Genomic DNA, 26,627 nt, shown 5'->3' with positions numbered 1-26,627 from the left:
ATATGCATATCGTGTCTTCTGGGCCCGAGTAGCAGGTCGTTTAATTTGGGCATGCTTTTCATCCAAAATTCCGAATGCTGCCCCCTACCCTAGAGAGGTTAATATTATTCAGTTCCTTCGACTTTGATGTCTCATGATTGATCATAGCTCTTGTCATGACGTTGGCCTGGGGGTAGGTTTATGACAGTCATAAATACACCCCTTGATTAACATAGAGATTCTGGCAACATCAGAAGGTGGGGGGGAAATGAACTATATTCTGGTAATCCGACCAATTGAACATATGCAGTGGTACTACATGAATATGATGTCAGTTCGGTTGTCATCTAAGACATTCTCATCAATGATAAGATGACATAAACTCTACAGTGGAAAGTCTACACATCAGAGTTATCGGATTCACATGGAATTGTTGTTCAATTTAAATGTTTGAATATAAAATTATTGGTGTAGAGATTAAATGTAGTTTTAGCTTCCAAATGAGAGATTTGGGTTTTCATAATGTTAGGGCTCTGCTCAATCAGTGGCCAGCCCCTGTGAAGAGACATGGGTTATAAAACGTTTCAAACACATCCTTCTCGCTCCACTATATAAAGCCTTGATGAAAATGTAACCTCCTGTTCCGAGGATGTGAGGACGATGGTCCGATGTCAGAATGGTTTAGATAATAACTACAGAACGAAGCCAACATCAGCGTGAGCTTTGGTTGCGAATGGTATGGACTTTGAACTCTTATTCACTGCAGAAGTGATACCTCCTAGCCGTTGAGTTAGCAACAGCAGCTGCAAACGAGGGTTAGGAAGGAACAGACAGAGTATCCCGTCTATCATACAACGACATTACTACAACGTACCCAATTGACCACCAGAGACATTCTTCAAAGGACAAAGGACTCGGTTTGGCAACACGGCCTTCCATCTACCACCAACCTAACGAAGCGCAGCTCAGAGTAAATATTTATTGCATTTTCCTTTTCCTTTTTTGGGCAGTAATTTAGAATGCATAAGATACTGTATTTACGATAGCACAGCTTCTACCTTTGTCCCTAAGTCTTCCCGCTCTTTCACTCAAACCCAGCTCCTTTTCTTTTTTGTAACCAGCTGTCATATCTGTTCTGCCCGCTAGGGACGTTTTCCTTTATGACGTAATTTGTAATCAAGGTATTATTCATTCTTTGTCTATGTAATTCTGTGTGATTAGTTAGGTATTTAGTAAATAAATAATTAAACCCAATTTTGTATTGCTGATTCAACTTGTTAGCCAGGGTTCGTGAAGATAACCAAGAATTTACAACTTTCAGATGAGACTGAATTAAGGTGACGATTAATATTGACTGCTATTGATGTAAAATATTACTAGGTCTTTAAGAGTTTATTCGGAAGATAACAGCTCTATAAATATTATTTTGTGGTGCCCCGACTCTCTAGTTAATTACATTTACATGATTAGCTCAGTCAGGTAATATTAATTACGGAGAAATTATTTTATAGAATAGCATGTCATATCACTTAATCCGGCATAGCCAAAGACACTGTTGAAGTAGACTGTGATTTTGCTGTGATCTGATAGGGATGTCAGTGGACTGACCGTGAATGCTCTAAGAGACTTTGGGTTGTGGTCTGTGATAAAGTAGTCTACAGTACTACTTCCAAGAGGTAAACTATAGGCGTACCTACCAGAGGAGTCTACTCAAAGCCTACCATTGACTATGTACATACCCAGCATCCGACAGAGCTACAGGAGTTGTGACCGTTTTTGTTGGTTATGTTGTTGTAGTTGTGTGTAAGGGGGCATATGGGGGACGGAATGCAGTCACCTCCAGGTAGTTGTTTGTCTCCCTGTGTGCTGGGTGTCTCTCCTCCATCTCTCTACCTCTCTCTCGGACAGAATGCATGGCTTCCAACTTGGTGAATGATGAAATATGACGTTCATAGGAACTCCGGGTCCATACAAAGTTCAAGACATGAAATGTGCACAAAGCTTGGGGTATTTGATTCCCTCAAATGGCTGCAGCTGACAACCTCATATGAAATGCTTTTTAATGTGAGTGGTTGTGTGTGTGTGAGAGTATTAGAGAGAGGGAGAGATAGAGAAGAGAGAGAGATGAGGGAGAGAGAGAGAGAGATGAGGGTTCACAAGACAACAAGCTCACATATCTTGTTACAGAATACTTATCTGGGTGAAATAGCTCTCTATAATGTGTAAGTGTTGTACCAAAATAAGATAAATAGGCAACTTATCTGTAGAGTATGAATACCTTACACTGTGGCTGCAGCCAATGGTATATAATACAATGCAACCTACCCACATGTTTTTGAGTCCCAGCAGAACAATAGTACAGACTTCTACAGTAAGCAGATCAAAGTGTTCTCAAATCCCTGTCCACCTGTCTGATTAGTTGTTTTTTTTGCAGTGTAATGTTATTAGCTGCAGAAGGAGCTGGGTGTTGCTTATTAATTGTTGTCGTGTCAGCGCTGCTACGTGCACCCACTGATTTAATCATCTAAATTCACTGTCATGGGACTGATGAGACCCAACCATATTTAATGCAGTCTGGGTGGTAGCTAGGTTTTATTTATTTAATTTAACCTTTATTTACACAGGAAGTCCCATTGAGGGGACTATTTTACAAGGGAGCACATAGTGACCAATATGCTCCATACAACTATGTTTCATTTTCAAAGATAATTAGCTTGTTTTATAAATTTAAGGAAATAGCAAGGCATATGTCAAGAGGAAAGATACTTTCATTGCATGATTTCATTACATTTTTACTGTTGCGCTTATTCCGTTGTCATTGACTCATTAGTAATATGCCGTCAGTGTCTGAGTATTCACTCACCATCGCCATGACACATTTTCTTGACTAATTGACAGGATAAGGTTTGAAAATAGATCCTCCATTACTATTTCCTGTGGGCATTTATGAGTTGAGCATTGATCTGTGTGTGCATTCAGCCTCGTCCTCTTAGTTTAATGATGACCTCGGGGTTACCATCTTGTTTATTTCTCACCTAGAGAAGCACACCGGCCTCCCCTGAGACATCTACTCTCCGCTCTGGATGCTGCACTGCACTCAGCCTTCACCCCAGTTGCATGCCGACTACCCCATATCAGATGTGTCTTAAATGGCACCCTATTCCCTATATAGTACACTACTTTTGACCAGAGCCCTATGGGTCCTGGTCAAAAGTAGTGCACTGTATAGGGAATGGGGTGCCATTTGGGACTATGCCATCTCTCTAAATCACTAGAACATGTGTTTAGATCTCTGGCTGGTTTATCTGGAAGGACAAGGCCTTAGGTATTCATATTATTTAACCAAGGGCCTTGTTATATTAACAGAGGGTCCTGACTAACCTGCCGCTATCTGCAACCATTAATAAGCAAAATAGTCACAGCCAAGAATCATCAAAATTCAACATAAATCACTAGGCTTTGCTTATTTAAATGGTAGATGTTTTCCTACAAAAGAATGGAAGTGTCCTTGCTGAGGGGATAATACAGTGGGGCAAAAAAGTATTTAGTCAGCCACCAATTATGCAAGTTCCCCCACTTAAAAATATTAGAGAGGCCTGTAATTTTCATCATAGGTACACTTCAACTATGACAGACAAAACTAGAAAAAAAATCCAGAAAATCACATTGTAGGATTTTTAATGAATTTATTTGCAAATTATGGTGGAAAATAAGTATTTGGTCAATAACAAAAGTTTATCTCAATTCTTTGTTATATCCCCTTTGTTGGCAATGACATAGGTCAAATGTTTTCTGTAAGTCTTCATAATGTTTTCACACATATTTTGGCCCATTCCTCCATGCAGATCTCCTCTAGAGCAGTGATGTTTTGGGGCTGTTGCTGGGCAACATGGACTTTCAACTCCCTCCAAAGATTTTCTATGGGGTTGAGATCTGGAGACTGGCTAGGCCACTCCAGGACCTTGAAATGCTTCTTACGAAGCCACTCCTTCGTTGCCCGGGCGGTGTGTTTGGGATCATTGTCATGCTGAAAGACCCAGCCACGTTTCAACTTCAATGCCCTTGCTGATGGAACGAGGTTTTCACTCAAAATCTCACGATACATTGCCCCATTCATTCTTTCCTTTACACGGATCAGTCGTCCTGGTCCCTTTGCAGAAAAACAGCCCCAAAGCATGATGTTGCCACCCCCATGCTTCACAGTAGGTATGGTGTTCTTTGGATGCAACTCAGCATTCTTTGTCCTCCAAACACGACGAGTTGAGTTTTTACCAAAAAGTTCTATTTTGGTTTCATCTGACCATATGACATTCTCCCAATCTTCTTCTGGATCATCCAAAGGCTCTCTAGCAAATTTCAGATGGGCCTGGACATGTACTGGCTTAAGCAGGTGGACACGTCTGGCACTGCAGGATTTGAGTCCCTGGCGGCGTAGTGTGTTACTGATGGTAGGCTTTGTTACTTTGGTCCCAGCTCTCTGCAGGTCATTCACTAGGTCCCCCCGTGTGGTTCTGGGATTTTTGCTCACCGTTCTTGCGTGGAGCCCCAGATCGAGGGAGATTATCAGTGGTCTTGTATGTCTTCCATTTCCTAATAATTGCTCCCACAGTTGATTTCTTCAAACCAAGCTGCTTACCTATTGCAGATTCAGTCTTCCCAGCCTGGTGCAGGTCTACAATTTTGTTTCTGGTGTCCTTTGACAGCTCTTTGGTCTTGCCCATAGTGGAGTTTGGAGTGTGACTGTTTGAGGTTGTGGACAGGTGTCTTTTATACTGATAACAAGTTCAAACAGGTGCCATTAATACAGGTAACGTGTGGAGGACAGAGGAGCCTCTTAAAGAAGAAGTTACAGGTCTGTGAGAGCCAGAAATCTTGCTTGTTTGTAGGTGACCAAATTCTTATTTTCCACCATAATTTGCAAATAAATTCATTAAAAATCCTACAATGTGATTTTCTGGATTTTTTTTCTTCTCGTTTTGTCTGTCATAGTTAAAGTGTATCTATGATGAAAATTACAGGCCTCACTAATCTTTTTAAGTGGGAGAACTTGCACAATTGGTGGCTGACTAAATACTTTTTTGCCACACTGTATACTCTGGATAAGATGCATTTATCAGACAGATAATGATCACTAGATTTAACCTTTCAGTGCAGTGGGCTAAATCAGGGTCATACAGAGCGTTTCTTGGTACTCTTAAACAAATCTACGTTGAAAGAATAGCATACACCTCACACATGGTTATGTGCTTTCAAAAAAAGAAGACACCTGTACCATATCAGATATAGTTGAAGTTTGAGTTTTGCATCCCAATATTACACTTTATAGGGGACTATTTTACAAGGGAGCATATACATCACAGAAAACTGAAATATAACAAAACTGCTTGACATAGAAACACCGGATTTTCTGCTGTAAATTGTCACATCCTGATCGATTTCACCAGTCTTTGTGCTTGTCTCCACCCCATCCAGATGTCATCAATCTTCACAATTATCCCCAGTGTATTTATACCTGTGTTCTCTGTTTTTGTTTTGTGAAACCTACCAGCGTTTTCCCCCTTGCTCTGTCTGTTCTAGTTCCTGTTTTCTAGTTTTTCCCATTCTGCCTACGCTGACCTGCCTGCCGTTCTGTTACTTGCCACACCACACTGGATTATTGACCCCTGCCTGCTATGACCATGAGACTGCCTTCCATTCTGGACCTTTTGATTCTGATCTGGATTACTGACCTCTGCCTGCTATGACCCTGAGACTGCCTTCTGTTCTGGACCTTTTGATCTTGATCTGGATTACTGACCTCTGCCTGCCCTTGACCTGTCATTTTGCATGCCCCTGTTCTAGTTATACACTTTTGTTACTTCAACACTGTCTGCATCTGGGTCTTACCTGAAACGTGATAGAAAATGATATTTATTATTATTTATGAAATGATTTTAAAAAAAATTAATAACATTCCACCCTTGAGTCCACTAGTCATTTGACTGCAGGAAAGAGATACAAGATTTTCAAAATAACATTGACTTGCGATTGCAGCCTGTACAATGGGTTAAAAACAACTACATTTCTGTAAATATTGGACAGAACACATGTTGGGTTATTTTGACCTAGCAGTTGGGTCACTTAACCCATTCCCGGAGCCAAGTTGGGTTGTTGATGTAATGAATTCTCAGGGAGAAAAAGGTGTAGATTCACATGCAGAGTGAGGCAGATGTTAATTAAGCCTTCACAGAAGGCAGGAATCGTGGTTACAGGCAGGCAATGGTCAAACTCAGGTAGACAGTCCAAAACAAACAATACCTCACAACCATACAAAGAACTGAACTAAATAAGGAGCTGATGAACACAGGTAAAATCAATGAACAAAAACAAAACTCCAGTGCTACGTTCCAGAACACAAAGAAACAGGGCTGCGTTCCAGAACACAAAGAAACAGGGCTACGTTCCAGAACACAAAGAAACAGGGCTGCGTTCCAGAACACAAAGAAACAGGGCTGCGTTCCAGAACACAAAGAAACAGGGCTGCATTCCAGAACACAAAGAAACAGGGCTGCGTTCCAGAACACAAAGAAACAGGGCTGCGTTCCAGAACAAAGAAACAGGGCTGCATTCCAGAACACAAAGAAACAGGGCTACGTTCCAGAACACAAAGAAACAGGGCTACGTTCCAGAACACAAAGAAACAGGGCTGCGTTCCAGAATACAAAGAAACAGGGCTACGTTCCAGAACACAAAGAAACAGGGCTGCGTTCCAGAACACAAAGAAACAGGGCTGCGTTCCAGAACACAAAGAAACAGGGCTACGTTCCAGAACACAAAGAAACAGGGCTGCGTTCCAGAACACAAAGAAACAGGGCTACGTTCCAGAACACAAAGAAACAGGGCTGCGTTCCAGAACACAAAGAAAAAGAACACAAGGTTGACTTAAGAAAAGCAGAACCTTACAGTTGATGCTGTTTTATTGAGCTACGATCAGAGATGGGCGGTATTGCTGTTACATGTATTTCAAATACGTATTTTAATTACTTTTGAGTATTTAGTGTGTTGTATTACACTGAGCTGAACTATACTCCAATTTATTTTGTAACAAAATCCAAATTACAGCTTTAAAAAGTATTTCCAAAATACTAAAGGCATTTCAATAGCATTTCTTTATAGAGGTTCACCATTTTGTGGCCCCCTTTTACCTTCCATTGGTATTGAACCGTTTTCTGGCACTATGGTGTGATAAGAGCGCGTGCTACATTAACTAAAGGTAAATGTACAGTGCCTTCAGAAACTTCACACCCCTGGACTTTGTCCACAGTTTGTTGTGTAACAGCCTGAATTTAACGGATTAAATTAAGACTTTGTGTCATTGGCCTAAAACACACAATACCACAATGTAAACGTGGAATTATGTATTTAGCCATTGTTGCAAATGAATTAACAATGAAAAGCTGAAATGTCTTGAGTCAATAAGTATTCAACCCCTTGTGATGGCAAGCCTAAAAAAGTTCAGGAGTATAAATCTGCTAAACAAGTCACATAATAAGTTGCAGGAACTCACTTTGTGTTCAATAACAGTGTTAAACATGAGTTTTTATTGACTACCTCATCTCTGTACCCCACACATACAATTATCTGTGAGGTCCCTTTGTCAAGCAGTAAATTTCAAAAACAGATTCAGCCATAAAGACCAGGGAGGTTTTCCAATGCCTCGCAAAGAAGGGCACCTATTGGTAGTTAAATAATCTATTTAAAAAATACATTGAATATCCTTTTCAGCATGGTTAAGTTATTAATTACACTTTAAGTGGTGCATCAAGACACCCAGTCACTACAAAGATACAGGAGTTATTCCTAACTCAGTTGCCAGAGAGGAAGGAAACAGCTCAGGGAGGCTCAGAGGCCAATGGTAACTTTAAAATAGTTAGAGTTTAATGGCTTTGATGGGAGAAAACTGAGGATGGATCAACATTGTATTTACAACACAATACTAAGTTAAATTACTGAGTGAAAAGATGGAAGCCTGTACAGAATAAAAAATATTCCAAAGCATGCGGGTATGTTTGTCATCGACAAGGACTAGGGTGTTTTTGGAGAAAAACTTAAAACCTCTTAAGGATCTGACCCTTTTTTTCAAATGTAGCCTAAAATGACGTACCGAAATCTAACTGCCTATAGCTCAGGACTTCAAGCAAGGATATGCATATTCTTGAGACCATTTGAAAAGAAACACTTTGAAGTTTGTGGAAATGTGAAAATAATGTAGGAGAATATAACACAGTAGATCTGGTAAAAGATAATACAAAGAAAAAACATTCATTTTTTTGTACCATCTTTGAAATGCAAGAGAAAGGACATAATGTATTATTCCAGCCCAGGTGCAATTTAGAGTTTGGCCACTTGAAGGCAGCAATGTATGTGTAAAGTTTTAGACTGATCCAATGAACCATTGAATATCTGTTCAAAATGCTGTATCAAGACTGCCCAAATGCGCCTAATTGGTTTAAATTTTTAAAGTGTGCACTCTGCTCAAACAATAGCAATGCATTCTTTCACTGTAATAGCTACTGACTGTAAATTGGACAGTGTAGTTAGACTACCAAGAATTTAAGCTTTCTACCAATTTCAGATATGTCTTTTGTCCTGGGAAATGTTTGTTACTTACAACCTCATACTAATCACCCATTAGCCTACGTTAGCTCACGTTTGTTCCCAATCAGAGGCAGCTGTCAATCGTTGTCTCTGATTGAGAACCATACTTAGGTAGCCTGTTCCCACCTGGTGTTTGTGGGTAGTTGTTGTCTCTGATTGAGAACCATACTTAGGTAGCCTGTTTCCCCACTGTTAGTTGTGGGTAGTTGTTGTCTCTGATTGAGAACTATACTTAGGTAGCCTGTTCCCACCTGGTGTTTGTGGGTAGTTGTTGTCTCTGATTGAGAACCATACTTAGGTAGCCTGTTTCCCCACTGTTAGTTGTGGGTAGTTGTTGTCTCTGATTGAGAACTATACTTAGGTAGCCTGTTCCCACCTGGTGTTTGTGGGTAGTTGTTGTCTCTGATTGAGAACCAAACTTAGGTAGCCTGTTTCCCCACTGTTAGTTGTGGGTAGTTGTTGTCTCTGATTGAGAACTATACTTAGGTAGCCTGTTCCCACCTGGTGTTTGTGGGTAGTTGTTGTCTCTGATTGAGAACCAAACTTAGGTAGCCTGTTTCCCCACTGTTAGTTGTGGGTAGTTGTTGTCTCTGATTGAGAACCATACTTAGGTAGCCTGTTTCCCCACTGTTAGTTGTGGGTAGTTGCTTCCTGTGTCTGTGTTTTCACCATACAGAACTGTTTCCATTTTCATTTCTTTCCCTCACTTTGTTATTTTGCATTTTCTCGTGTTCTGATCTAATAAATTATCATGGACACTCAGAACGCTGCATTTTGGTCCGATCCTTCCTACTCATCATCAGACGAAGAAGAAGTTTGTTACATTGAGCTTGAATAATTTTTAAAAAGAATAATGTGCACACATTGTCCAATCCAGGTGTGCAAAAGCTCTTAGAGACTTACCCAGAAATACGTCATCACTGACAAAGGTGATTCTAACATGTATTGGCTCAGGGGTGTGAATACTTACATCGCAGGTAAAACGTTTATGTAACCGTTACTGCTGTCGGTATTCGGGCCGGCTTTTTTCTTTTAAAATACAAAATACATGTATTTGTATTAAAAACACCAAGCACTGGGTTGCTTTTTAACCCAGCATTATTTTAGTACATATACTTATCCTTAACTCTTTTTCCATGCAGAAAATGCTAAAAAAATCCACCTGAACCAATCCTCCTCCTCCTTCTTCTTCTTCAAAGCGAGTCCTGTGAATGACAAGAGACAGCTAGGGTGATGTAGGATGAGCGGACAGACAGATATGGATGAATCGATAGACGAGTGCATTTGCAGACATGCGTATTGATAAACTCTGCTGACATCGGGGAAACACTTTGGGCTTATTGGAGGAAACGTCACTCACTCCGGCCATTAGTTTACATGCATTTCAGGTTGCATGTCCTCAACCTGTGACGACAAGGGTAGTAAGGCCATCCTGCACTGACACATGTCACAACACTTTTTTTCTCAAGTGTCAAATTAGATTTCACTTTCAGGGGTCTCTGAAATGTCTCCAGGTATGAGGTAAAGTTTGGGGTTTTGACAGCCTTGAAAACATTGCCAATATAACACACACTGCATTCGGAAAGTATTCAGACCCCTTGACTTTTTCATCATTTTGTTAAGTTACAACATCTAATTTTTTTTTTCTTCTTCTCATCAATCTACACACAATATCCCATAATGACAAAACAAAAAACACGTTTTTAGCCATTTTTGCTCATTTATAAATATTTAAAAGTTTTCAGACCCTTTACTCAGAACTTTGTTGAAGCCCCTTTGGCAGTGATTACAGCCTTGAGTCTTCTTGGGTATGACGCTACATCCTTGGCACACCTGTATTTGGGGAGTTTCTCACATTCTTCTCTGCAGATGCTCTCAGGCTCTGTCAGGTTGGATGGGGAGCATTGCTGCACAGCTATTTTCCGTTCTCTCCAGAGATGTTTGATCAGGTTCAAGTCCAGGCTCTGGCTGGGTCACTCAAGGACATTCAGACACCTGTCCCGAAGCAACTCCTGTGTTGTCTTGGCTGTGTGCTTAGGGTCGTTGTTCTGTTGGAAGGTGAACCTTCGCCCTAGTCTGAGGTCCTGCTCTGGAGCAGGTTTTCATCAAAGATCTCTGTACGTTGCTCAGATCATCTTTGCCTCGATCCTGACTAGTCTCCCAGTCCCTGCAGCTGAAAAACATTCCTATAGCATAATGCTGCCACCACTATGATTCGCTGTAAGGATGGTGCAAGGTTTCCTCCAGGCATGACACTTGGCATTCAGGCCAAAGAGTTCAATCTTGGTTTCATCAGACCAGAGAACATTGTTTCTCATGGTCTGAGAGTCTTTAGGTGCCTTTTGGTAAACTGCAAGTGGGCTGTCCTGTGCCTTTTACTTGTGGCTTCCATCTGACATGCACTGTCAACTGTGGGACCTTATATAGACAGGTGTGTGCCTTTCCAAATAATGTCCAATCAATTAAATTTACCACAGTTGGACTCCAATTAAGTTGTAGAAACATTTCAAGTATTATCAATGGAAACAGGATGCACCTGAGCTCAATTTTGAGTCTCATTGCAAAGGGCCTGAATACTTGTGTAAATAAGGCATTTATGTTTTTTGTTTGTAAACAAATTAGCAAAAATGTTGACAAACCTGTTTTTGCTTAGACATTAGGGGGTATATTGTGTAAATTGCTGAGGATAAAAAAAAAAATATTTAATCCATTTTAGAATAAGTCTGTAATGTAACAAAATGTGGAAAAAGTCAAGGGGTCTGAATACTTTCCGAAGGCACTGTAATAGTAAGATGTTGAGAGAACGATAACTGAAGACGTGATGAATGCATAAATAAAATATGTCCATCTTTCTCCACAAATACTACAAATACATAAGTTCCTAAAGGAGAAAAAAAACTAAACAAATAATTATATTAAAAATACTAAAGTCATATTTCTTGGTTAAAAAATACTGTATTTTGCTCCAGAGATGCATCATTTCTAGACTCTCACAGAGATGGAAACACTCTCTGCAACCAAAAGCCATGTTCTCCACATTGAGGTTGTAATGCCTCAACGACAAGCTTCCAAGCACCAGATCTAGTACAAATGGCAACCCTTACGATGTAATAACCCCTACAAAAATGTGCATGAATTATAATCCACATAATAATTCACATTTCATTTTTTTTCTGCCTGATTATTTTCCTCCTGCAGTGAACTGGCTCCATGTAAGATCCTTCATCTGTATAGGGAATAGGGTGCCATTTGGAACTCAGACAGATAAGCCATGTATGTACTCCAACAAGGCTACCAGTAAACACTTGAGAAGGAACGACGACAGGCAAATTGACATGCTGCTCAGGGGGGCAGAGAGGGAAATGCCTGATGAATTGGCCAATACTGCAGGAGTGATGGGCCTCGTATGGACATAAAGGACTGGACACTTTGCAGTTCGTATCGACTGTCAAGATAAAAAAAAAATAACAACATAATGAATGACTTAGAGGAGCACTGGTTGTTAAAATGTTAGCTTTTTAAAATGTAATTTAAAAGACAATGTTGTAGAGCATTATGCCAATAGTATTTTCAGGTGTGATATTTCCTTCATATCCTCAGATGTAGAATATAATTACCAGGCCAGCTGTATTACAAATCAAGGCATTGCATTTTACTGGTAAATATTTCATAAATATTATTATTAAATTATTATTAAATTATTATTAAACTCATATTTTTGAGAGAAGAAAACAAATGTACTGTAATGTACTGACACAATATTTAATATTTTTTTGTATTGAAAACCACTGATTCATTCCATATCGTTCAACACTGTGAAAGCTCTTAGCTAGCTACCGTATATTCAAATGAACTGATAGAGGTAATGTATTAAATGACATCATAGTTGTCACGACTACTCCCGCTCAACCTTCTCTGACGCTCATCATCGCCAGTTTACTTATTATTACGCACACCTGCTACCGTCGTTACGCTCACCCGCGCCTCATGACACTCACCTGGAATCCATCACCTTCTATGATTACCTCCCCTATACCTGTCACTCCCTTTGGTTCATTCCCCAGGCAGTATTACTTATGCTTCTCATGTCCAGACGCTACTCTTGTTTTTGTTTTGTTCCATATTTTTTTGTATTATTAAATTCACCCCCTGTACTTGCTTCCTGACTCCCAGCGTCTGTGTTACAATGGCGTTACGGAGTCGAGGGGTTAAGGGTTTTTTAGTGGCAGAGACAGCCGTGATGAGCGAGCAGGCTCTGGTCTAAAGTAGTGCACTATATAGGGCTCTGGTCTAAAGTAGTGCACTATATAGGGCTCTGGTCTAAAGTAGTGCACTATATAGGGCTCTGGTCTAAAGTAGTGCACTACATAGGGAGTAGGGTGCCATTAGGGACACAGGCCTTGGTTAAGTGAATAACTAGCTTCCCCGGGCCAGATCCAGTGCTAGCTTTGCAGCCTCCGCTCTTGGTGTTGGTGGGGTTAATATTCTCACGTCATTAGGTCTGCTGGGTCGGGCTGATGGCTTATTGAATCAGGCAGCAAATGATTTCCTAATGCTGCAGAGGACAGGGATGTGGGCTGAGGGGGGCTGAGGTCAGGACAGCTCTCTGCTTTCTGCTTTGATTAATGACCAAGGATCAGGGGAGCATCATAGGTGGCCCAAAGGTAACAATGTAAGAATGCGACACTGGATTGGTTGTTTGTAGGTAAGACTGTAAGAATGTGATGCTGAATTGGTTGTCTGTAGGTAAGAATGTAAGAATGTGATGCTGAATTGGTTGTCTGTAGGTAAGAATGTGACATTGGATTGGTTCCCCAAAGGTAAGAAAGTGACACTGGATTGGTTGTCTGTAGGTAAGAATGTGATACTGGATCGGATTTGAAGGGAATGGGACTGACTGACTTTTTAAGATGATTTGGACCTATGCCCTACCTGGCTGGCAAACTTGCTGATAACATATTTTGTCTGGTTCCTGGTAGGTTTATACTGAGAAGCGTGCCACCCCCTCTGATTTATATAATCATAAAAATTATACCCCTGACTTGCTGGATCTCATGTCTTCGGACAGTGTTACAGTCAATTTATTCAACGTGTTGAATTTATAACGTCATATCATTATTCTCAGTTACATTGTGTTACAAACGTGTTTCAGTTTCAAAACATTTCATTTTTCAGTCAACCTAGACGTAATGGTGAGTAGTCACCAGCACCTGGTCACACTGAATCTGGTCAGTGATTTCAAAAGCCAGATCAGGCCTTCTGAAAGCCACTTGTAAGACAGCTAGCTAAAAGACTTTGACTTTTCCCCACAGAGATATTATATATTGCATAAGCCTTGATGCCAGACATGAAAGCCATACAACCACAAGCGTAAATGTGCAACAGTGCTGTTACTATTCTTGATAAGAAACTCCTACTGTAGCTAATAAATCTCTTTCACAAAATGATTGAAAATGAACCCATCGGATTGTTTAATTGGAATTAACCGGTGCCCCCAGCACATTGACTCTGTACTGGTACCCCCTTTATATAGCCTTGCTATTGTTATTTTACTGCTGCTATTTAATTATTTGTAACTTTGTTTTCAATATTTTTCTTAACTACATTGTTGGTTAAGGGCGTGTCAGTAAACATTTCACTGTAAGGTCTACACCTTCTGTATTTGCTGCAAGTGATAAATACAATACAATTTGATTTGATTTTGAATTAGGCCTCAGGGCAGGTTGCTTGAGAAAAGGATGAACGTTGTGTTAACCACCTGGGTTGTCAATCTCCAGGACCCCATTATCCCTATGCTTATTAGTATCTGACTCAACACAGTCAAACGTACAGCTAGCTAACCCAGCTAGCTGACCCAGCTACCTTTGATCTCTCACCCTCTCGCTTACACAAACCCTTTCAAGCCCCCGACCGCCCAAATGTTCATCTGGTAAGGTAATTAGCACTAATTAAAAAGGTTTCCAATTGCCTTGTGTGCATCCCAAACGGCACCCTATTCCCCATATAGTGCACTACATTTGACCAGAGCTCATAGGGCTACCCTTGTGTTCATCTTGTTCACCCTCCTCCCAGTAGAAGCTATTGTCCTCACAGGTGCCTCTAGCTCCTCTCATGTGTGTTTGCCGTTTCATTCACATTCCTGTCCTCTGACTCACAGTCTCATGTTCAAAGAAATTCGTCCACCTATTGTTAAGGACACGATAAAGAGTGAAATGGCTAACTGTTGTATATAGCCCATTGAAAAGAGTTCAGACGTTCACATCTGGTAAAGCGTTAGTCCAAGCCTCACTTTGTTTTTATACCAAAGACATAAAAAAAAAAAAATGTCATTATTTAATGTGAATGTGATAGCTATGTTTAGGCTAAATAAATATGCACATTTCAACAGAAAAATAAGAACTCGTAATGAAGGAAAATAGTGAGATTGGATTCCACTATAATGACAGCCACCAAACTAGGATTTCAGACTTTCAGACTTAAATAAATGGATTGTCATTATTTGTACATCATTAGTTCAACATTAATTAAACCGTGTTACATTAAATTAAGAAAATACGTACGTAGGTGGTTTGTACGGCTTCAGAATGCCACGAACAAAGTGTTAATGAAACAACTCTACTTGTCAACGTTGCTTTACTGCACTGCCTTCTCAGTTGGAAGAGGATGGGGTGTTGACAACGTTGGTGGCTTTTTGAAGACAGCCGACTGTTTATCATTGGTGGTATTCGGGTCAAGGAACTGGTATATTTTTTTTATTGGTATTGAGTTGCTCTTTCTGACATGCATTGCTACAGTCGGCTAACACCATTTCCTGTTGTAAATTGGATGACACTTTTTGAGCGTTAGTGTGTTAATAACCTGGTCTCAAAATGTGTGTCGCACTGGAGAGGAGCTGTAAATTAGATTGTTTTCTATTGGGAAAAAATGCATATTTATTTAACATTGGTATGTGTTTTACCCATTTATTACATTGTACTCATACAAAATCCTTCTTGTTGTATTTGTTGTACCGCAAGCTCACCCAGACCCCAATGCTAAAGCAAAAGATGGCTCTTCCTCTTCTCTATTATAGAGAGAGTGAGAGAGAACTCAGCAAACCAGAGAGAGAGAGAGAGAGAGAGAGAACTCAGCAAACCAGAGAGAGAGAGAAAGAGAGAGAACTCAGAAAACCAGAGAGAGAGAGAGAGAGAGAACTCAGCAAACCAGAGAAAGAGAGAGAGAGAGAGAGAGAGAGAGAGAGAGAGAGAGAACTCAGCAAACCAGAGAGAGAGAGAGAGAACTCAGCAAACCAGAGAGAGAGAGAGAGAGAGAGAACTCAGCAATCAAGAGAGAGAGAGAGAGAACTCAGCAAGCCAGAGAGAGAGAGAGAGAGAGAGAGAGAGAGAGAGAGAGAGAGAGAGAACTCAGCAAGCCAGAGAGAGAGAGAGAGAGAGAGAGAGAGAGAGAGAGAGAGAGAGAGAGAGAGAGAGAGAGAACTCAGCAAGCCAGAGAGAGAGAGAGAGAGAGAGAGAGAGAGAGAGAGAGAGAGAGAGAGAGAGAACTCAGCAAGCCAGAGAGAGAGAGAGAGAACTCAGCAAGCCTAGTCAAATTCACTTGTAATTCGCCTGTTGCTGTCAACATCATTAGCCCGTCATTTCCCAAGCCACTTCAGTCACATGTGAAGTGTTCTTTATTGTGTAATGAGCCTAGACTCTGAAAAGACTGCCACTTCAAAGGGCCCTCCTGGAAGCTGTCGCCCATGCAGCCTGCTGACACGTCAAACTGGGATTAAATGTTCCCACATAACCAGTCCTTTGTTTTCAAATAGGCCTATTGTTTATCTCCACCTCCGGGGTGACAGCCTTCAAGAGCAGGCGGAACTGGAGGAACACTGACACAAGCCATATAGATTCTAGAACAAAATCCTCATGTAGCCTACAATTGTTTTAAATATATTTTTTGTTATACTTCTATGAGGTTCCCTCAGTGTGATTTCACAGCCATTGTTATTTACTGGTCATAGAAACCCACTGTGATGGTCCAGGCCTAAACCACACAAAACAACATTAGACACGATGGAACAAACATATCTTTTACTATCTCATCCTGGAATATACAAGGTCTGAGGTCATCTGCCTTTGGCCTAAAGAGCAGGAACCCAGACTTCACCAAAGACATTGGAAATTCAGACATTGTCATCTTACAACAAACATGGTAAACACTGGTTGCCCTGTAGGTTACAGAGAGCTGGTAGTCCCATCCACCAAACTGCCAGGTGTGAAACAGAGAAGAGACTCAGGGGGTATTCTAATATAGCGCAGACCTAACCTACTCTATTAAATTAGTCAAAACAGGAACATTTTAAATCTGGCTTATTAATAAATTAATAAGGAAATTATCTCAACAGAGTAAAACATCCTCATGTGTGCTACCTATATACCCTCAAAAGAATCTTCATACTTTAACGATGACAGCTTCTCCATCCTAGAGGGGGAGATCAACCATTTCCAGGCCCAGGGACATGTACTAGTCTGTGGTGACTTAAAAGCCAGACCTGGACAAGAACCCAGGACCCTCAGCACACAGGGGGACAAACACCTACAGTACCTGGAGGTGACAGCATTCCCTCCCCCATATTCCCCGCTAGGTACAACTACAACAGCAGCTCGGTACATAGAGGGGTCTCCTACAGGTAGGTACACCTATAGCTCATCACTTGGCAGTAGACTACTTTATCACTGACCTCAACAAAGAGTCTCTTAGAGTGCTCAAAGTCAGTCCACTGACACCTGTCGTGTCTTTGGCTATGCCGGATTAAGTGATATGACAATTGTTAGTAATTTGAAATGTCCTTATTCGTTTGGAACTTTTGTGAGTGTAATGTTTACTGTGCATTTATTTTTTATTTTTTCACTTTTGTTTATTATCTATTTCACTTGCTTTGGCAATGTAAACATGTTTCCCATGCCAATAAAGCCCCTTAAATTGAAATTAAATTGAGAAAGAAAGAAAGAAAGAAAGAAAGAGGTGGAGAGAGAAATAGAGAAAGAGAGAGGGTTTGGGAGTTGGTTTTGAGGGATAAGAGAGCTGCAATAAATGAAGAATCACCATAGTAGGTTTAAGTTTATTTGAAAGTGAAACAAAATGGCTCAATTTGACCACTTAGCCTGCCTAGAATGTGTGGGAGTGAGATACAAGAGCAACATAGAAGAGGACAGCCAAATCAATCCCCTGGTAAGTAGACTATAAGGGCCAACAAAGCCAGATGTCCACGGATCTTAACACTTCACTAGAGAAGTCTTGGAGGCTTTCTCATTTACAGGGGCCAAGTTATCCAATATTATGCCAAAATACATTCATCATACTTTCACCTGATAAAGATAAGACATCAACAGCTCCATGCAAAAAAACTATATAAAACAATTATAATAATGTAATAAATGTGGGTTCTGCAAAATGCTCGTCATCACCATCACAGAACCATCAAAACCTCAGGCTCTTTGAGAAATGTCTCCCTTCATCATGTGACGTGGAACCCCAAAAAACTTTAGTCATTTTTTAGGGTATCTGTACATTACTATTTATATTTTTGCCAACTTTTACTTTTACTTCACTACATTCCTAAAGAAAATAATTTATTTTTTACTCCATATATTTTCCCTGACACCCAAAAGAAATCATTACATTTTGAATGCTTAGCAGGACAGGAAAATGGTCCAATTCACACACTTATCAAGAGAACATCGCTGGTCATCCCTACTGCCTCTGATCTGGCGTGCATATTATGTCTGAGGTTTGGAGAGTGCCCCTGGCTATCCGTATATATAAAAATAAACATGTACTGACGCCGTCTGCTTTTCTTATTATAAAGAATTTGAAATAATTTACGTTTACTTTGAAACTTAATTATGTTTTACTAAATACATTTACTTTTGATCCTTAAGTGTATTTAAAACAAAATGCTTTTAAAATGCAAAATGCTTTTTACTCAAGTAGTATTTTACTGTGTGACTTTCACTTTGAGTCATTTTCTATTAAAGTATCTTTACTTTTACTCAAGTATGACGATTGGATACTTTTTTCCCACCACTACTGACACTGACCCACTTTAAAAGCGGAACGAGGTACTTGACCCCCGTCACACTGGACGTGCAGCACTGGATGAACGAATTGACTAAAACAGTGTTTCTTCATCCTATGTGGACATGGTCTGTGTCCTAAATGGGGACCCTATTCCCTTTATAATGCACCTCTTTTGACCAGGGCTCTGTAGTAATCCACACCGGCAAAAGTAAAATACTTGTGGGTTTTGGCATGTCGTAAACTGTTCAGACAATTCATTAAATCTGAATGTAGCCTCGAATTAGCCAGTGAAGCAAGAGGTTTCAAGACTAGGCCATGAGACGATACACCAGTCACAGTTAACCATGGTCTGACACGTAGAGACGCCCTCCCTACGACTCTTAATCACTTAAATAATAAAACACATTAAGGTATTAGTACATATTGTATTGTTTTTCAAAGAAGGCTAACAACCTTTGCTAATTAAATCAAAGTTCATTGGTTGAATACACATATTTAGCAGATGTTATCGCAGGTGCAGCGAAATGCTTATGTTTCTACCTCCAACAGTGCAGTAACATCTATCAATAATAAACAATACACCCATAATCCAGAAAAAATATAACTAATTTTAGGATGAGCCATGACTAGAAAACATGACTAGAAAATATACATATGAAGTGGGTGAAACAGTATGTAAACATTATTACAGTGACCAGTGTTCCATGACTCTATGTCCATCGGCCAGCAGTCTCTAAGACGCAGGGTAGAGTACCAGCAGGTAGAATAGTGAACAGTGATTACGGTTCAGGGCAGGGTACTGGGGAGAGGCTAGCGACAGTGACTAAGGTTCAGGGCAGGGTACTGGGGAGAGGCTAGCGACAGTGACTAAGGTTCAGGGCAGGGTACTGGGGGAGGCTAGCGACATTGACTAAGGTTCAGGGCAGGGTACTGGGGGGAGGCTAGTGACATTGACTAAGGTTCAGGGCAGGGTACTGGGGGGAGGCTAGTGACTGTGACTAAGGCTCAGGGCAGGGTACTGGGGGGAGGCTAGCGACAGTGACTAAGGTTCAGGTCAGGGTACTGGAGGAAGGCTAGTGACTAAGGTTCAGGTCAGGGTTCTGGGGGGAGGCTAGCGACAGTGACTAAGGTTCAGGTCAGGGTACTGGGGGAGTCTAGCGACAGTGACTAAGGTTCAGGGCAGGGTACTGGGGGAAGGCTAGCGACATTGACTAAGGTTCAGGGCAGGGTACTGGGGGAAGGCTAGCGACATTGACTAAGGTTCAGGGCAGGGTACTGGGGGAAGGCTAGCGACATTGACTAAGGTTCAGGGCAGGGTACTGGGGGAAGGCTAGCGACATTGACTAAGGTTCAGGTCAGGGTACTGGGGGAAGGCTAGCGACAGTGACTAAGGTTCAGGGCAGGGTACTGGGGGGAGGCTAGCGACAGTGACTATGGTTCAGGTCAGGGTACTTGGGGGAGGCTAGCGACATTGACTAAGGTTCAGGGCAGGGTACTGGGGGAGGCTAGCGACATTGACTAAGGTTCAGGGCAGGGTACTGGGGGGAGGCTAGCGACATTGACTAAGGTTCAGGGCAGGGTACTGGGGGGAGGCTAGCGACATTGACTATGGTTCAGGTCAGGGTACTGGGGGAGGCTAGCGACATTGACTATGGTTCAGGTCAGGGTACTGGAGGGAGGCTAGCGACAGTGACTAAGGTTCAGGGCAGGGTACTGGGGGAGGCTAGCGACATTGACTAAGGTTCAGGGCAGGGTACTGGGGGGAGGCTAGCGACATTGACTAAGGTTCAGGGCAGGGTACTGGGGGGAGGCTAGCGACATTGACTATGGTTCAGGTCAGGGTACTGGGGGAGGCTAGCGACATTGACTATGGTTCAGGTCAGGGTACTGGGGGGAGTCTAGCGACAGTGACTAAGGTTCAGGTCAGGGTACTGGGGGGAGTCTAGCGACAGTGACTAAGGTTCAGGTCAGGGTACTGGAGGGAGGCTAGCGACTGTGACTAAGGTTCAGGGGAGGGTACTGGGGGGAGTCTAGCGACATTGACTAAGGTTCAGGGCAGGGTACTGGGGGGAGGCTAGTGACAGTGACTAAGGTTCAGGTCAGGGTACTGGAGGGAGGCTAGCGACTGTGACTAAGGTTCAGGGCAGGGTATTGGGGAGAGGCTAGTGACAGTGACTAAGGTTCAGGTCAGGGTATTGGGGGGAGGCTAGTGACAGTGACAGATTCCAAAATCATGGCAATTAATATTGAGTTGGTCCCCTCTTTGCTGCTATAACAGCTGCATCTCAGTGCTAGAGGCGTCACTACAGACAACCTGGTTTGAATCCAGACTTTATCACAACCGGCTTTGATTGGGAGTCCCATAGGGCGGCGAACAATTGGCCCAGCGTCGTCCAGGTTTGGCCGGTGTAGGCCGTCATTGGAAATAAGAATTTGTTATTAACTGACCTGCCAAGTTAAACAAAGGTTAAATAAAAAATAAAAAATTAAAGCCAAACCCCGGTTCGTCCGTCTGACTGCCAGATGGTGATTTTCTTCACAATAACAGCACTTACAGTTGACCGGAGCGTCTCTAGCAAGGCAGAAATTAGATAAAAAGGTGTAATGGTGGCATCCAGCAGCATCCAGCACCGTCCGCAACCGCAGAGCTAACCCAGCAGCATACCACCCTGCATCCCAATGCTGGCTTGCTTCTGAAGCTAAGCAGGGTTGGTCCTGGTCAGTCACTGGATGGGAGACCAGATGCTGCTGGGAGTGGTTTATCACTCCAAGCAGGCTGTCATGTGCCTTTTAGCTGAGGAATGGCTTCCGTCTGGCCACTCTACCATTAAGGCCTGATTGGTGGAGTGCTGCAGAGATAGTTGTCCTTCTGGAAGGTTCTCCCATCTGCACAGGGGAACTGGAGCTCTGTCAGTGTGACTATTGGGTTCTTGGTCACCTCCCTGACCAATGCCCTTCTCAACAGATTGCTCAGTTTGGCTGGGCGGCCAGCTCTAGGACGAGTCTTGGTAGTTCCAAACTTCTTCCATTTAAGAATGATGGAGGCCACTGAGTTCTTGGGGACCTTGAATGCTGCAGAAATGTTTTGGTACCCTTCCCCAGATCTGTGCCTCGACATAATCCTGTCTCGGAACTCTAAGGACAAATTCCACCTCATGGCTTGGTTATTGCTCTGACATGCACTGTCAACTGCGAAATCGTATATAGACAGATGTGTGTCTTTCCAAATCATGTTCAATCAATTGAATTGACCAGAGGTGGACTCTAATCAAGTTGTAGATACATCTCAATGATGATCAATGGAGACAGGATGCAAGCTCAATTCCGAGTCTCATAGCAAGGTCTGAAAGTCCTTCCTTTTTCTCTCTATGTAGGACTGTGACTGAAGCCGTGATTTAATTAGTGCATACTTTAATTACTCAATATCTTAAATCAGAGCCTTTGAATTTAATTGAACTTTTTTCATGCTCCGTGTGCCCTGGCTAAACAATTTGTAAAGAAAAGATTTAATAAACAACATTGATTATTATTCTGCATTGATTATAATATCGTTAAGGATGGCTCAGTCCCTGGAGTTTCCTAGCCCTGTAAAAGAACAGATTGTAAAACATTACTCACAATAACACATATGTTATAATCGCAGATAACTTACTTAAAATTCAATCTACTTTGGCATCATTATCATGTATCAATGTAATGAATGGCTCATTCAGAGTATGGTAATTATAATTTGATAAATCATCAGCAGAAAATGAACTGGATGCCAAAACATTCATTGGAAAGGGGTGTTGAATCGAGGATGATTGTGGTGATGAATTGCGTTAATCGTGCACAGTATGAATCCAGTGAAATGGCTAAGCAGCCCAAGATGGATGGGGCACAGAAGCTGCAAGGTCAGAACACAACACAGAGAGAGAGAGAGAGAGAGAGAGAGAGAGAGCTGAGCCCAGGGAAGCAGAGAGAGGGAAGGAGATTGGGAGGAACAAAAAGGCTGTGCACAATTTTTACGAGACTAATTTTTCTTCCTGGCTTTGGTTTTGTACACCCTGGACTCTGCCTTGATGATATTGTTCCATCAGTGGGTTTTAGAAACTTATTTTAAGGACAGTTTTTAATTTTACCCCTTAGTACGTACCAAAGCTTCCTCCAACCCCCATGTGATAATTGTGATTCCCTTGTGGATGTCCCCATCCCCACGTGTGTCTGGTGTGAGAGGTCAAACCTCCACCAACCAGATGGAAGCAGAATGTTCATCATGGAACACTGTCACCTGGCAACCCATTCCATCCACTATAAAAAGGTCCTCTCTCTTTTCAGAATGTACCATGTGGTTCCCACTGGTTTACAACAACAATCCCACCCAAAAGTAAGGCACCATAATAGGGAATAGGGTGACATTTGGTACACAGCCCAAGAGCGAAGAGGAAGGGTGTTTCTGACACTTGGCTGCCTCATTCATCAATCCCCTTCATTCGTAGGCCCCCGTCTAACGATGAAAATGAAAACATTTCAAAATACAGAGTGCCAGGCAGACGCTCATTCCAGCAGTCAATCAATCAATCAAATGTATTTATAAAGCCCATTTTACATCAGCAGAAACCGAGCCTAAAACCCCCCAAACAGCAAGCAATGCAGTCATCCATCATGCGGCAATTGCCAGTCAGGCTTCCCAGCAGCCAGCCGGACGGACGTAGCATAGACGTACATTCCACTGACCTAATCTGTGATGCCTTTACTGGGCTGGGTGCCACCTGCTGGATAATTCTTAAAGGATCCCTTGATTAGTGATAGTTATACAGAAGTAGAGTCTGGGTCTTTGTACCAAATGGCACCCTAGTCCTACTATAGTACACTACATTTGACCATGGCCCAGTTCAAAAGTAGTGCACTACAAAGGGAGTAGGGTGCCATTTGGGAGGCGGAGGGAGTCTGGGGGAAGACTGAGGCCTATCTGTTATAGAGTGGAACCAAGGTATCCAACCTCTCCAACTATCCATCCACAGTCACTAGCATATGCATGTTTGATCACAAACCCAGTTGGTGATATTCGATTTCGACAGTACATAATGAGGATTTCAAGATTACGTCAATGAAATACAATCAAAAAATGTTATGCTAAATCAACTGATGTATCATTTCGTTTGTCCTCATAAAATTATAACATTTGGCCAGGAAATATATTGCACCACACGTCCAATCCACAAACTGCACATAAAACGCCATACCAACTGAAACAACAGCAGTAAATACATTACCAACTGAAACAACAACAGTAAATACATTACCAACTGAAACAACAACAGTAAATACATTACCAACTGAAACAACAGCAGTAAATACATTACCAACTGAAACAACAGTAAATACATTACCAACTGAAACAACAGCAGTAAAGACATTACCAACTGAAACAACAACAGTAAATACATTACCAACTGAAACAACAGTAAATACATTACCAACTGAAACAACAGTAAATACATTACCAACTGAAACAACAGTAAATACATTACCAACTGAAACAACAGCAGTAAATACATTACCAACTGAAACAACAGCAGTAAAGACATTACCAACTGAAACAACAACAGTAAATACATTACCAACTGAAACAACAACAGTAAATACATTACCAACTGAAACAACAGTAAAGACATTACCAACTGAAACAACAGCAGTAAATACATTACCAACTGAAACAACAGCAGTAAATACATTACCAACTGAAACAACAGCAGTAAATACATTACCAACTGAAACAACAGTAAATACATTACCAACTGAAACAACAGCAGTAAATACATTACCAACTGAAACAACAGCAGTAAAGACATTACCAACTGAAACAACAACAGTAAATACATTACCAACTGAAACAACAGTAAATACATTACCAACTGAAACAACAGCAGTAAATACATTACCAACTGAAACAACAGCAGTAAATACATTACCAACTGAAACAACAGCAGTAAATACATTACCAACTGAAACAACAGCAGTAAAGACATTACCAACTGAAACAACAGTAAATACATTACCAACTGAAACAACAGCAGTAAACACATTACCAACTGAAACAACAGTAAAGACATTGCCAACTGAAACAACAACAGTAAATACATTACCAACTGAAACAACAGCAGTAAATACATTACCAACTGAAACAACAACAGTACATACATTACCAACTGAAACAACAGCAAAAGAGATCCCAAAAGCCCCCAAAAGAGATATTTTCCATTGTAAATCCCTCTGTTACTGACTTCTCTATGGACCTTGCTTCCATCCCACTGAAGTCCCAGAACTAACTTGTGTTTCATGTAGGTACATTATATCTGCACAAATCCCCTCTCTGACTGACTTCTTCAGTATTCTCTCCCCTCCCACTGTGGCGTCAGTAGGCTAGGTTCAGCTAGGTTACCTTACCTGGCTGAGATAGCTAGCTCAGACAGTCCCAGTTCAACCCAGTTGAGTCCCCCTGTTACTGACTTCTCTAAGGACCTTGCTCTCCCATCCCACCGAAGTCCCAGAATAGTCAACTTGTGTTTTATGTAGGTATATCTGCTGAGTGTTAGTTAGCATACAGCAGGACAGGACTGGGACTACATCCCAAATAGCACCCTATTCCCTGTATAGTGCACTACTTTTGACCGAATGTCATTTGGGATCCATTCAGGGGCTGAGTCCTCTGCTCTGCGACCCCAGCGCCGGCAATTATAGAGAGATAATTCCCTAAACCCCACAGCTGAGTTTGTTTCTGGCAGTTTGTTTCTGGCTCCCTAACCCGGACGACGCTAGGCTAATTGTACGCCGCCCTACGGTCGGCTGCGACAGAGCCTGGGCTCTGGTAGCACAGCTAACACTGTGATGCAGTGCCTTAGACCACTGCGCCACCCGGGAGGCCCTGATTGCATCCCATTTGGCACAATTTTCATATAATGGCAACAACTTTTGACCGGTCCAACATGGTGCACTAAATATGGTATAGGGTTCCATCTGGGACCTACCCAATAACATTTCTAAAACATCCTACTCATACTACATGTCAATCTGCCAGATACAAGGTAGAAGTCAAACGCAACTTAGAAATGTTCAACAGAGAAATAATGAGGTAGGGGGGGGGGATAACTTTTTAATCTCAACAGACAGGGAGGGATGTTTTGTCCCAAATGGTGGTGTACTTTAGTGCACTTCTGATCATAATGGTTCACAATAGCACAACTGTATGATTCCTCTCTACTTGTTGACAGCCACAGGAGCTGGTCGGGGTGTTTGTGAGCAGGAGTACTGAAAGATGCTCAGGCATGATTGCTGTGCCAGAGGTTTTCAAGAAAGTGTTGAGAGTTATTGGTGGACCATTTTTTTTCTTTCTTACCTTCAACAGAACATTCCACCAACCCAGCGCATTGATAACTAACAGTTTTTCCATAATATATCACACATTGTTTCTATAGTATATCACATTGTTTCTATAATATATCACACATTGTTTCTATAGTATATCACACATTGTTTCTATAGTATATCACACATTGTTTCTATAGTATATCACACATTGTTTCCATAATATATCACATTGTTTCTATAGTATATCACATTGTTTCTATAGTATATCACACATTGTTTCTATAATATATCACACATTGTTTCTATAGTATATCACACATTGTTTCTATAATATATCACATTGTTTCTATAGTATATCACACATTGTTTCCATAATATATCACATTGTTTCTATAGTATATCACATTGTTTCCATAGTATATCACACATTGTTTCTATAGTATATCACATTGTTTCTATAGTATATCACATTGTTTCCAAAATATATCACATTGTTTCCATAATATATCACACATTGTTTCTATAATATATCACATTGTTTCCATAGTATATCACATTGTTTCTATAATATATCACATTGTTTCTATAGTATATCACAC

This window comes from Oncorhynchus mykiss, chromosome 20 (assembly GCF_013265735.2).
Source record: "Oncorhynchus mykiss isolate Arlee chromosome 20, USDA_OmykA_1.1, whole genome shotgun sequence".
In the NCBI taxonomy this organism is placed as follows: Eukaryota; Metazoa; Chordata; class Actinopteri; order Salmoniformes; family Salmonidae; genus Oncorhynchus; species Oncorhynchus mykiss.
The sequence above is the reverse complement of the archived record's forward strand: the minus strand, read 5'-3'. Positions refer to the sequence as shown.